The sequence below is a fragment of the Brachyistius frenatus genome, unplaced genomic scaffold, assembly GCF_029030835.1.
Source record: "Brachyistius frenatus isolate BFR_SWC_R1_liver_20210118 unplaced genomic scaffold, ASM2903083v1 Contig_6, whole genome shotgun sequence".
In the NCBI taxonomy this organism is placed as follows: domain Eukaryota; kingdom Metazoa; phylum Chordata; class Actinopteri; family Embiotocidae; genus Brachyistius; species Brachyistius frenatus.
This window is the reverse complement of record NW_027210605.1, coordinates 2,741,436-2,752,282: the sequence shown is the minus strand read 5'-3', so window position 1 is coordinate 2,752,282 and position 10,847 is coordinate 2,741,436. Positions and strand designations below refer to the sequence as shown.

Genomic DNA, 10,847 nt, shown 5'->3' with positions numbered 1-10,847 from the left:
CTTGCCATGCTGCACATCACATGGCTGTTGTCACATAGGTGTTTTCCAGCAAAACAGTGTCAAGCTGTAAAAGTTCTTTATTTATTTTTTTAAAAATGTGACTGACTGGTGTTTTCTTGTTATTGCCACAAGAGGGGGTAAGTTAAAGTAATCCCCTGGTCATTACTGAGCCCTATGGCAACAGACGCACAAGACAAAAGCCCCACAAGCTCATGACAACCCCACTGCTTACATCATAACACAAAATATTCTTACTATCGTTATTATTATTATTATTATTATTATTAATTATTATTATTACCATCATCATAAAAAAAATGACAGACTTTGCTTGTTTCTGATAAGAGGGGGACTTATATTAAATGGACATACGCACGGTGTGTGCGTTCACGTTGTCTCATTTCCTGACTCTGCCCAGAGAAAGAGAGAGAGAGAGAGAGAGATACGGGGACACGGAGAGAGAGAGTGTGTAGGGGGAGAATGAGATAGAGAGAGACGGAGAGAGAGAGAGAGAGAGAGAGAGAGAGAGAGAGCGATAGACATGTTCGGAGGAGGAGGAGGAGGGGGAGGCTCCTGATACCAAGACACGGAAAAGCAGGGGAGGGAAAGAGAAAGAAAAAGGGGCTGGTGGAGGAAGAAGAGCGGGGAGTTGGAGAAAACGGGGAATAACACTTCCAGAAAGCACACAGAGGAGAGGGAGGACAGTACCTGGAGCTTTGGACATCCCCTCCTTTCTTCTCTTAGGCTGTCACACCAGATTGGACTCCGAAGCACCGACACCGCTTCCACCCCAGACCCCATGGGGTAACAGGTATGTCTGACTTCCTTATATTATTAGTAGCCCTTCTGCCAGCCTTCAGCTCCGCTCCCCTGCTAACAGGTTAGAGATTCCATTCAGACGCAGGCTATCGCAAGATTTCCGCGGCTTTCATGTCATGTCAACAATTAGTTTTCTGCCTCACGGAGCCATCGGCGACTACAGCTGATAGTTGGTGGGCGCACAGGTTGGAGACATGACACAATGCAACTCTTCGCGATCGCGGCACTATTTTCTTTTCTTTTCTTTTTTTTTTTTCTTTTTTTTTTTTTTAGTTGGCCATCAGAAAAGCAATGAAGGCCCGTCTGTTTATTTTCTCTGTTTTATTATTCCAGTCCATTGGCAGCATGTTAGCCGCGGCATGAGTGTATTTTGACAGCAACGTACCCAACCGAGTGAGCAGGCGACAGTCTGAAAGTACGCCTACCTGTTCCATACGTGACAGCCAGCTGTCTATTGCGCTTGTTGATATTTGTAGAAGCTGTCATTCTTTTGATACGCACATTTTACATTTCACACATGATGGAGAGGATTATTGAACACAGACAGAGAAAAAAAAAATCTATTCATATCTACTTTATATTGTGTCTGGACTGCTTTCAAATTGGGATGAAATGTTAGTGGATTAAATGGATCTTTGGAAATTCTTTAGCAAGAAAACACATATCCAATTTTCGTAATATTATTGTGAATGAATGACAGCCACAAACGTATCTGCTGTTGGCTTTACTTTTACAAATATCTCTCAGTGTTTTCAGGGATGTGTGACACTTGCAGACACATGGAGTTTGATGAAACCAGCGGAATCTGGTTAAATTTGTAAAGTTTTGCACAGCATGACAGCCTACTGGTTGGGGAGGAGAGGGGTGGAGGGGGGGGGGAGGTTGTCATGCTCTCATATCGTGCCACAGTAAAAAAAAAAAATAATCATTAAAAAAATAAATAAATAAAATTACTGGTGATGCTCCGTGCAGCCGTCTGGAGGGGATTCAAAATGAAAGCGCTCCGAGCGTGGAAGACAAGGGCTTAAACCCTCCTCCTTCTCCCCTCGATTAACCTCCAAAAGGGGGATTTCTCCAGCTGGAAATTTTTGCTGCGTCAACACCCAGCCCTAGAGTACCAGACAAGACGGTTGGGGGGGAGGGAGGGTTGGGGGTGTTTGCAGATGGTGATCTCGGGTAAAAAAATAATTTTTTTTTTTTTTTTTAGGTACAGCTGATCATCATTTGATCAGTGTTGAGATGTGAAAAAAGAGTGGCGTCAAGTGTTTTCTGTTTGCTGGCGACTGAAGCTGAAAGCGTACTCTCCCCTCGCTACCCCTCAGTCTGTCTCCTGTGCTGTGCTGAGTGTGTGTGAGTGTGTGTGTGTGTGTGTATATATATATATATATATGTCTGCTGTCTGTGTCTGCCCTCTCAAACCGGTCAGTTCCGTATTCCTCCATTTTCTACCACGCTTGCCATGTGAGTGGGGAACAAGCCCACTTCGTTCACGCTCTGTATGAAGACGGCATTGTGCGCCTGGCTGTCGTGCACCCCCAGTGACGACAGCCAGGTGAGTAATGGTCTGTAAAAGTAACAAACATCTTTACCTGTGGCATTCCTCATTCAATCATTACCTGTTATTTTGCTGGGATTTATAAACTTTCATATAATTTAAGATTCATTCTTAAGTGATTCTTTGAATTGTTATTGTAATGTTATGCAAAACCTACTGTAGGTAGAGCCTGTTATTGCTGATCAGATGATAGCAAAGGGGACGAGTCATTAGCAGAGAACATAAACACTTAAGACATGTGTGTACTGACTTAAAGCAAATGAAACCACATGCTTATTTAGCAGGAGAGCCTCTGACTCCCTCAGTTTGAAAGATGCTAAATATCAGATTATTTGTGTAGTTTGAAGAACTTTACAGTTCCTGCAAGCTTTTCTTACTTTGGTTTTAAAGTGCACCCTCTTGGCTTACAGCTGTAACTAGCCTACATGTACAGCCAGTTAGATCTAGGCCTTTTCCTCTGTTTGACATCAGATAACTGGATCTCTGGGATTAGGAGACCATCAAGCCATTTTTCCAAATTGTCTTAGGCCTCACTGGATTTGTCTAGTTGTTTTGTCCTTCCTACTGACTAAAGGGTTGGCGCTTGATAAGATAAAGCCTCTAAAGTCTTTTATTCAGTAATTCTATTACCATAGGCTTGTTTGTGAGTGTGTGTGTGTGTGTGTGTGTGTGTGTGTGTGTGTGTGTGTGTGTGTGTGTGTGTGTGTGTGTGTGTGTGTGTGTGTGTGTTTGCATGCACAATTGTCCGTTCGTGCACATTTTTGTTTTACCCCTGTTGAGGAGGAGAATGCTCAATCATCTGCTTTTAATGCTTAAAATACTTAACTGTTACATCATTAAAACAAATTTGGTATCCACACTGCCGCGTTAGCATGGACTACCTCCCAGAATGCTTCGTGTCTGTGGGTTTGGCCCCTACTGTTCCACTGAGGTTGCTTCCCTAAGGTGGGGCTGAGTAGTACTATCATTACAACCTCCAAAAGGGGGGATTTAGTCAGTGTGTTAATGTGTGTGTGTGTGTGTGTGTGTGTGTGTGTGTGTGTGTGTGTGTGTGTGTGTGTGTGTGTGTGTGTGTGTGTGTGTGTGTGTGTGTGTGTGTGTGTGTGTGTGTGTGTGTGTGTGTGCGCGCGCGCACCTCTATCTGCGTGTTCCTTGGGGAAAATATAATACAGACCAAGACAACAGCTACAAAGATGAGTGGAGGAGGAGTGTAGGTGAGATCGGCCGAAAGATGGAAAAAATATTAGCTGCGTGTGGGATTGCGAAGGAGGTTTCGAAGCACTTTCCACTTGCGCTATCTCTCATGAATGGACCTTTTTGAAGTTGATTAAACAAGATAAGTGAGTTAAATGTGCTCTCCTGTCATTTTCTTGGTCGGAGCCAAAGTTGCACGCTGTGTTTGTTGAAGGTGGTGGAGGTTGCTGCTCTGAATATTATCCACACACGCGGTCGCTGAGTTTTGGAGGACTGTGGTAAACAGTGAAGGTGTAGCAGGGTGTGAAAAGAGGGTGAGAAAATTAGATTTGGTTTGAGTCAGGCTTGAAGCTCTACACTTGCCTTTTCACTGTGTGTTTGTGTGTAAGCCTGCAGTTGTGTAGGTGGTGCTCAGTGTTCCCATGCAGGTTGTGGGCTGAACTGTGTGGTAGCAGGTTAGTCGGCGTCAGCTACGCAAACCTTGGGGATGTAGTGTACACCCTCACAACAGTATGTGTTAGTGTTTACGTAGAAAACATGACAACACTCTGTACAGTGAGTTTATCTCATTTATAGAAATAGAGAAAGAGGGTAAATGCTCCATAAAGACACACTTGTTCGCTGTTAGCCAACTTGTACTCCATTCATCTCCCTCTCTGTCTCTCGCTGCCAGTTTTCTCATCCCGATTGGCCCTCGGAGCTCACTTGTTAATGGGAACACCTGTTTGGCTAACACGATGCAAAATGAACCATTTACACTTGCATGTATACCTTACATGACACGCCACATCTCTCAGGAGTTTCCTGACAAGTCTGTCTTCTGTTTGTCAAATCGTGAATATCATCATTCTCACAGCAATTTCGTTTGGCACACATTAACCCCCCCACGATCTAAACCAGTTTCCATCCCCCAACCACTAATAACTCCCAAGGCCCTTTAGCTTCTATAGCTCATTGTGCAGTGCTGAATACAGGTGTTCCTAATCCCCGTGGGGTTACATGGATGCTGTGGGGGATGTTTGTGTAACAGCTGGCTTCCCTATCTACCTATCTGACATGCTCAACCCCCCACCCCCTCCCCCAGCAGAGAGAACAGGTGAGTTTAAGCCATCCCCACCACAGACCACACACAAATACAGAAATACTCACCAACACCCAACTTGTCTTTTCACATAGGAGTTAATATTTCATAGTTGTGTGCGTGCGTGTGGGCAAGCGTTCACCTGCGCGTGTGGTGTCAATGAAAACCAAATTCTCACTTTTGAAGTTAATTTGCAGCATTTGCGCGACTTTTTTTTTTGTATTTACAAGTCAAAAGTCCTGAAGGAAAATTATAATTTGACTGTTTGTAAATAAAATATAAGGGAAATTTGGAAAAATAAGCATTTTCTCAGGAGTTGTTGATATTGCAAAACACCTTAACACCTTTTGGATCACACTTTCCTGAGGAAACCGATGAGGGATTTCACCAGGGTGTGTTTTTCTTTTATTTGGGAATTCGGAGCAGAACGGTTCTTTCCAACCAGTACTTCATCATCACACAATGCTTATCAACATCATGAGTAATTTTCTGGAACTTACAACATTTTTCTAACATCAGTTATCAATTGAATCAATGACCACAGACGGCCCAGTCTTGAAATCAAATCACTCACACTACGTTTTTTTTTTTTTTTGTTCCTGCTTAATGCACCCCTAATTATTGGTTCAATATTCTGTATGTTTTTACTTGTTCAAATGCTGTCAAAACAAAATTGCAACAAGTGAAGTGATGATGGCTGTTGGCTTTCTGTCTGTTGTTGATGAAAAAAACTAAAGCAGAAATCGAAATTAAATTCTTATTCCTTTAGCTTCCTTATTTCTGATATGTGTTTCCTCTTTGAAGACCAGTTAGCAATGATGTGTTTTATATTTTCAAAGCTTTAAGTTTTCAATTAACTCCTTTTATTTTTAAGCTACAAATGACCTTAGATTTTAGAATATTCTGACTGAAACCTTAACATGTCTGCAGGAGTTCTGAAAAATCTTGATATTCTTGAAAGTAAAATTTTTTTTTTCCAGCCTGTTAAAAAAAAATCACAATGAATTTCAAGGCAATGATGCACACGGGCACCTTCTGAAGGAGTCACTGATATCACAACTCTCTAGTAATGAGCTGACATGGGACTGATTATTATTGTTCACATGATTTTTTTTACCAAAAATATGTTATCTTCCCGAACAGACTTTCCTACTTATTCACAATTTATTCAGTTATTTCTAAGTCTTTTGCACATTGTTTTGTTTCCCCTTGAATGATTCCAGTTGTCGCTTTATTCGTGTTGTCGACTTGCTGGTTGGGAATCCTTAATGTAATATAATTACCTGGCACGGCAGGACTGGTAAACCAGTGGGATCTGACTGTGAAAGCACAGACACTCACCTGAATTACTCTATCCACAAGATAGTTGGCATCCTCAGCTTCCACTTTGCAGAAAGGTCACCATCTTTTTAGTCAAATTTATATAAGCTATTAAGAACTTGAAGGCTTGGGCTTGGAAACACCGCTTTGTTGAAGTCTGGGGTTTGCAGACTGCTGAAAGCCTCATATAAGTGCGCGGTTGTTAGTTGTTATTTTCCCAGTGAAAGAGTTTGTCTTTTATACACACAGTGTGAGCATTTGATGAGAAATTGAGCAGCTTTGAGCAAATACATCTTTAGAAACAGTCAACTAGCCTCGGGCTCTGGCTGGTGAGAGATTTCCATATCAAAGCTCAGGTGAGAGAACGAGACAGGGGAGGCAGAGAGAGGAAGGAAAAGAGGGAACGTGAAGGAGAGAGGGAGAGAGAGAGAGAGAGAGAGAGAGAGAGAGAGAGAGAGAGAGAGAGAGAGAGAGAGAGAGAGAGAGAGACAGGGGAGGGGGGCGGGGTAGGAGGGGGGGGTGATGAAACAGACATCCACTCCAAAAGAGCCCTAGCCCTTGTTATTCTGTCGCTTTTTTGTGCAGCACAGTTTAGTCTGTGTGTGTCAGTGCTGTCTGTCTTAATCTAAACTCCGTCATAAAACACACACACACACACACACACACACACACACACACACACACACACACACACACACACACACACACACACACACACACACACACACACACACACACACACACACACACACACACAGACAGACAGACAGAAGGACGGTTGGAACAACTCAAATGCCTTTCTGTACTGCATACCACACAAACACTGTCTGCACGACCTTATGTTGACTGGTGCTGACCTCAAAAACCCTGTGTGGAACAGAGAATGGTTTTCTCCCACTAATACTGCATAACATATGACCTGCAAGCTTCTGCCAATATTTGGATCCCTGTTTAATATTATTACAGAGGCATAAAACCATCATTTTCCCTGGAACTATTTCTCTTCTTTAGCTATAAGTATTAGACCTGACCCCATGGAATTGATGCTGACACTCTAATTAATGGATAGAGTTTTCGTTTGACGCTTTCAAAGAACCCTGTGTGTGCCTCTGTATGAGTGTGTGTGTTTTTGATGAACATTATTCTGCTTTGTAGAGTTTTGTAATCCAGCCATGGACTCAGGCTAGAGTGCTAAAGTGCTGCTAACAAGGCCTGTTTAACATTCTCTCCCCTGCTCAACATACAATTATTCCACTTCGCTGCCATTAACATGTACAGTAGGACTGGGCTTTTAATTGGCCTGATATGACTAATGCCAGATCAACTTGGATTTGCTAATTAGTTTTTGCTTTAAAAGTGCCATCAGGACATGAAATATTCATTGATGTGAGGTGGAGCGAGGACTGTGGGTGGTATTAGTGGGATATTAGTGGTATAGGCAGGCTGCTCCAATGTGCCGGGAGAAGAGATTGAACCTACATTGCCCTGTTGTGGTCGGTTATTCATACTCTGGGTGAGGTGTTAGTTTTTCGTCATAATTTTAGACACCCACATACACAGAGACACACACACACACACACACACACACACACACACACACACACACACACACACACACACACACACACACACACACACACACACACACACACACACACACACACACACACACACACACACACACAATCACAATCATCCCGCTCACGCACAAACCACCTCCTTTCTCAGCATCACAAGGCCACCTCTTCGTCTCCAGCCCCCACCTCTTCTCTCTTTCTCTCCTGCTCTCACCTCCTCCCCCCCAACCGTGCCCTTCTCCCCCTTCCCATTATTTTCTTGTTATTTTTTTTCATGCCTTCTCATCTCACATCCTTTTCCCTCCTCACCTTTTTACGTACCTTCACTTCACCCTAGTCCTCCCATCCTCCCCCTGCCCTCTGCTCTGTCCCAGCTGCATCTCCCTTGCTTTTTTTTTCTCCAGGCCTCCTCCTCCTCACCCTCTCCCTCTGCTTCTTCCTCCACCTTCTCCTTTTCTTTTTCCCTCCCACTCCTTAATCTTCCACCTCTCCTCCTCCTCCACCACCACCCCCTCCTCTGCTGTAAGTGGGCCAGGTGCCTCCAGTGGCCTCCCCTACTCCATTTCTCATTTTTACCCTTCCTCTACTTCTTTTCACATTTTTACCCTCTCCCTGTTCCCTTTCTAATTTTTATCCTTCCCCCTGACCCAAGCTCATATTTATACATCTTGTTAATGCAACAGCTAACAACAGATGCGGGGTCCAGTTTTTTCTCCTAAAAATTATGCCTTCCAAGTTAGAATAAGTTTTCTATTCAGTTAAAAGATGTTATTTTTTTGTTAGAAAGGTTTTACAAAAGGTTTTTCAGTGCTAGAAACGGGATCCTTTGTGTATTCTTATATGAAGTTTATAAATCGTGAGTAAAAGTGGAGCTCTGCCATTGTTGCTGGACATTTTATGACCTCCTCTGTGTCAGTGTAGTTCCCTTTATGAACAAGAGAGGTGAAGCCAAACGTCAACAGAAGTGAGTAGGTTCACATCCCTTTTTCGGTGGTGAGGGGCAAATTTCCCCAACAGTCTTCTCGCTGTTCTTTCACATAAACACACTCAGAAACATGCATATACATGGAAGTGTCATTGTTGCTGTCTTTTTGTTCTCTTCTTGCTCTATGAATGTGCAAACAGAGCTGGCGCTTTTCACCTCATCTCGTCCTCTCTTTTCTTTTTTTTTTCTCCCCCCACTCTTCCTCTTTTCACTCATTGTCATTCTGCCTGCCTTTGTCTCTGGCTGGCTCATTCCCCTGCCCTCCTCTTTTTACTCTCTTTATCACCCCCGCACCTATCCCTCCCTCCCTCCGTCCTGTCTTCTGTCACCCCCTCCAACCCCCCTTCCATGTTGTTTTGGTGAGTGCGCTGGTGTGTCACAAAAGGGGGTGGCAGTTGATTGGTGGTTGGTGGTTTGGACAGACACCTGATACTGGCACTGCCTCACAATGTGGGAATGTGTGACTTCTTCAAAATTAGGTTTCCAAGGTGGGTGTTGTCCTTAGTGATGGTGAGCACCATCACAAGAGTTTTCACAGTGGTCCTTTTGTCTCTCCCTCTCACATTGTGTCTTCAATGTCGGGCAATGCCACTCCTGTACATGAATTTGCAATTCTTTCCATCGCTGTCGGGGGAAAAAAGTAGCAATAGTTCCAAAAGCCTGCGAGCCACGGCAGCCGTTCACGTTAGTCAACAGGTGACAGTCAAACGTCAAGGCACATTCAAGTAAACACACCCTGAGTGAAAAGACAGGCAGATAAGGAGGGGGGGTGGGGGTGGGGTGAGAATCCAGGTGAGACGTTTGTCTGATCAAACCTCACTCTTCGTCAATCACAGCGGACATTATAGCCTCGAGCCACATTGCTGTCCATACAAATGTCCCTGGAAACGTCACTTGTTTTAAGTGAATTCCATTTCAGCAAAAAAAAAAACTTTACCGGAAGCTTGACCTAAAATCTGCTTTAAATCTGTTTTTGTTGTCGGGAGCTTTGGAAGACACAGCAATAAACTGCAGCAATTCCCTCGTGCAGCCGATCAGAGCGCGGCACAGAAACAAAGAAGACAAAGAGCTTAAATGATTTTGCATCATCACTGATTGCTAGTAGAATTTAGTCAGCCGAAGGGCCACGGCCAGCTTGTTTAAAAGATCACTGAAGGGGTAGATCCTCTATATCGACATTACGAATTGACAAAGACATGAAGTGATACACTATGCACTATATTGAGCTCTCATGTCTCGTGGACAAAATTGAGTGCCCACCATGTTTAGTTCTCCAGAAGTCCACTGAGCGAGGCTACAGTAGATGAGAAACCCAGTGAGGCCGTGCAACCATCGATCTCCGGCTACACCAACACTTCTTCTGTATTCTATTCTTCTCTTGCAGCTTCAACGCTACTTTTCTCCCATCGCTTTTACTTTCGCTCCCCATCTCTCTTCCTCTCCTCCTTTTCTTCTTGCATCTCCCGTCTCCCTCCCCCCTATCTTACCCTTCACTGTCTCTTTTCTGACTCCAAAATTCGAGTCTCTCTATATTTAGATGCTCTTCTCCTCTCCCCTTGATTTCTCTCCCTTTATCTCACCTCCTTTTTTTTTTTTCCAACGCTGAAGGACAGATCCGCAAAAGCGCTCCAAGATTCATCAGTTGTATAGTAACTGCTTTTTGATCAGCTTGATGAGTGACAACACAGCCTCGGGCTGTTATATACAAATGTGTTTTTATAAACACTTTGCTATCTATATGTAAATCACAGTGCTGCTCAGTTGTTGTGGTACAGGAGGTTGTGGGAACATTAGTCAGTTATAAATGAATGTTGTACGTTGAGGGCTAAGTTAATATAGTAAAATCATGTTTGACTTGTTTTGTGTGTGCTCTTGAGTGTTTGTGAATTAGATTAGCTGGGAGTAAAGTCTCTTGTAATATTTGCTCGAGGGGGTTCAGGGTGGGACTGTTGAACTTGTGAGTACACACTTAAGCCGCGGCTTTTTTTTTTTTTTTGCTCCCCTCTTTGCATGAGCTCATTGTAAGCTGCGGCCCAGTGTGGATTTGAGAAAGATGCCTCTGTTTGCTGTCTGACAGAGCGACAGTCACACCGAGTCACCCTTACACACACACACATACATACATACACACACACACACACACACACACACACACACACACACACACACACACACACACACACACACACACACACACACACACACACACACACACACACACACACACACACACACACACACACACACACACACACACACACACACACACACACACACACTCACACTCACACTCTCTGGACACCCGCCTCGGCACCA

General features: G+C 43.7%; 1 protein-coding gene across 3 annotated transcripts in view; it reads left to right on the top strand.

Moving 5' to 3' along the window:
* Window positions 1–447: 447 nt before the first annotated feature.
* Window positions 448–10,847, top strand: part of zbtb46 (zinc finger and BTB domain containing 46) — a 62,864-nt gene continuing 52,464 nt past the window's right edge. Inside the window, exon 1 of one of the 3 annotated variants that reach the window (XM_069724761.1) lies at window positions 448–811. The gene's annotated coding sequence lies outside the window, so the exon portion shown is untranslated. The remainder of the gene's footprint in view (window positions 812–10,847) is intronic. The other 2 variants (XM_069724753.1, XM_069724771.1) reach the window with 2 other exon arrangements.